This window comes from Coregonus clupeaformis, unplaced genomic scaffold (genome assembly GCF_020615455.1).
Source record: "Coregonus clupeaformis isolate EN_2021a unplaced genomic scaffold, ASM2061545v1 scaf2677, whole genome shotgun sequence".
Taxonomy (NCBI): domain Eukaryota; kingdom Metazoa; phylum Chordata; class Actinopteri; order Salmoniformes; family Salmonidae; genus Coregonus; species Coregonus clupeaformis.
The window spans coordinates 26,473-29,781 of record NW_025536131.1 but is presented as its reverse complement, the minus strand read 5'-3'; positions in this window follow the sequence as shown (position 1 = coordinate 29,781).

Below are 3,309 nucleotides of genomic sequence, written 5' to 3'. Positions count from 1 at the left end.
TGTAGACCTGCACCAGGCTGGGAAGACTGAATCTGCAATAGGTAAGCAGCTTGGTTTGAAGAAATCAACTGTGGGAGCAATTATTAGGAAATGGAAGACATACAAGACCACTGATAATCTCCCTCGATCTGGGGCTCCACGCAAGAGCTCACCCCGTGGGGGTCAAAATGATCACAAGAACGGTGAGCAAAAATCCCAGAACCACATGGGGGGACCTAGTGAATGACCTACAGAGAGCTGGGACCAAAGTAACAAAGCCTACCATCAGTAACACACTACGCCGCCAGGAGACTCAAATCCTGCAGTCCCCCTGCTTAAGCCAGTACATGTCCAGGCCCGTCTGAAGTTTGCTAGAGTGCCTTTGGATGATCCAGAAGAGGATTGGGAGAATGTCATATGGTCAGATGAAACCAAAATATAACTTTTTGGTAAAAACTCAACTCAGTCGTGTTTGGAGGATAAAGAATGCTGAGTTGCATCCAAAGAACACCATACCTACTGTGAAGCATGGGGGTGGAAACATCATGCTTTGGGGCTGTTTTTCTGCAAAGGGACCAGGACGACTGATCCGTAAAGGAAAGAATGAATGGGGCCATGTATCGTGAGATTTTGAGTGAAAACCTCCTTCCATCAGCAAGGGGCATTGAAGATGAAACGTGGCTGGTCTTTCAGCATGACAATGATCCCAAACACACCGCCCCGGGCAACGAAGGAGTGGCCCCGTAAGAAGCATTTCAAGGTCCTGGAGTGGCCTAGCCAGTCTCCAGATCTCAACCCCATAGAAAATCTTTGGAGGGGGAGTTGAAAGTCTGTGTTGCCCAGCGACAGCCCCAAAACATCACTGCTCTAGAGGAGATCTGCATGGAGGAATGGGCCAAAATACCAGCAACAGTGTGTGAAAACCTTGTGAAGACTTACAGAAAACGTTTGACCTGTGTCATTGCCAACAAAGGGTATATAACAAAGTATTGAGAAACTTTTGTTATTGACCAAATACTTATTTTCCACCATAATTTGCAAATAAATTCATTAAAAATCCTACAATGTGATTTTCTGGATTTTTTTCTCATTTTGTCTGTCATAGTTGACGTGTACCTATGATGAAAATTACAGGCCTCTCTCATCTTTTTTAAGTGGGAGAACTTGCACAATTGGTGGCTGACTAAATACTTTTTTTCCCCACTGTAGGTCTACTCTCTTGATGAACTGAGCTCTCATGGAATAAGCCTACTGTCTTGGTGAATTGCTGATAATTAGAATAAATCTGATGCGTGACGTGCCATGTCCATGATCGATTTAGCTAAGTTCTTGAGATACTCCCTTACTACAGAGGATATTAAGTCCTCATGGATATTTTTTAGAAATCTGTAAAGATGAGAGATTATTTCCTCTGAATACGTAGGCTAACTCCCCCATCCCCCACTTTACAAAGGGTGGAGGAGTTTATTCTCTGGAATTGAGTTGTCAGGAAGAGAAGCATGTCAGAAATAACGCTTACTGCCAGAAGTTTTGTCTTGTCTTGTTTTTTGTGTTACTCAAGACATCAAGACATCTTGGTTTTTCTCATGCATTTAGAAGGGTAGGAGAGAGACCTCCGTTTTTATTTAGGGAGTTTTTGTTGTTGAAGGACAGACGATGCCTCTGGGGCACGCAACGTCTCTCTCTCTCTCTCTCTCTCTGTCTTTATTTTTTCTGTCAACTGAGGCCGCAGCACAAAAGCCGGGCAGCATCAGGTCTAAATTTAGCCTGCAAGCAAGGAGTGGAAAGAAAAACCATCTGAGACTGTGACAGGAACCTGGCCAAGGGCTGCGTGTCTGACAGAAAAGTCGAAAAGAGAATAGAGCATCACTCTGGTCAAACAAAGGAAAAGAAGGAAACAACAAACAGCTTTGGTCTCAAGTCACCTGATTGTGTCTGGTTAAATAGTTTTCAGGGAAGTGGCAGCACCTTAGCCTGGTCCCAGATTAGTTTTTTGCTGTATAGCCAAATCCTATGGCCATTTTCACTGCCGTTTGGCAAAAACTGAGGACTCCTCTCCTGCCCTTCTAAATGCATGAGAAAAACCAAGATGTCTTGAGGTGACTCACTCACTCGTGAGCTAAACGGGATGTACTGTGAATGTACAGTAAAGGACAGGCAGCGTCTGCCAACGCTAGCTAGTGAACTGAACTCATTCCCATGGCAGATGCTAACCTGGCTAGGTTTCTTAGGACCTTATACACCAGAAGCTGCGTCCTATGGATCACTTATGTCATGCATGCTAGGCCATTAGAACATAGCCTTTCTATATGTCTACTTATGAGTGTGTATGCGTGCGTGTGTGGGTGACACTGACTCCTTTGACAGGGCGAATGTACAGTATATAAACTCTCCCATTACAAGGTGAAATCACCACCCTATGCAGAGAGTGTCAAGACAAGGGCGATGGAAGGAAAGACAATAACAGACCCAAGTGATTATCCCCATTGAGAGAAGAACAGAACAATCATTAATCCATCTGCCCCTCTCTGTCACAGCTCTTGTCCTTCTCTTTGTCCTCCAGAAGGAGGAAATGAAGGTGAGAGATGCGGCTGGCTGCACTCCTCTCTCTCTCTCTCTCTCTCTCTCTCTCTCTCTCTCTCTCTCTCTCTCTCTCTCTCTCTCTCTCTCTCTCTCTCTCTCTCTCTCTCTCTCTCTCTCTCTCTCTCTCTCTCTCTCTCTCTCTCTCTCAGAGAGAGCTGCTAGCTTTCAAAACTACTGCTACTGTCCCCAGTCATAAGGCCAAAGGCTGTTCTTATTAGCCCTGTGTTCAGAGACCTTCGCTTGAAGCCATCCTGGAGCCTTGTTTTCCTGCTTGTCCTCCTGTGTCGTTTGGGATGGTAGATGCCGAGTTCGCTCCATTTCTGTTGGGAATGTCCTGAGATTTCACAAAATCTAAGGAACCGAGGGAGAAGAGGAAAGAGTGTCTGTCTTTCAGGTGTGCTCAAAACTTTCCAGACTTCACAACTTGCCAGAGAGTTTCATTTGCATGGGTTGACTTCACCCAGTCTTAATTCGCTCCAGGGCTACAGTAGTTGAGGCTCACCACAACACGCTACCTACTGCTACTTATTCTGTCCTGTATCAGATCGCTCTTTAGCTAAGAGCGTGATCATTGGCCCGACAGTGTGAAAAGCAAGACATGGTTTCCTGTCACAGCTAATGTTTTTCTTGACTCTCACCCACACAAATAACAAAAAAGGTGCAAGCAGATACACATGCACAGTGTGTGACACACAAAACTGTGTGAAGCCCACCCTGGAAAACATACACGCACGCAGACACACACAC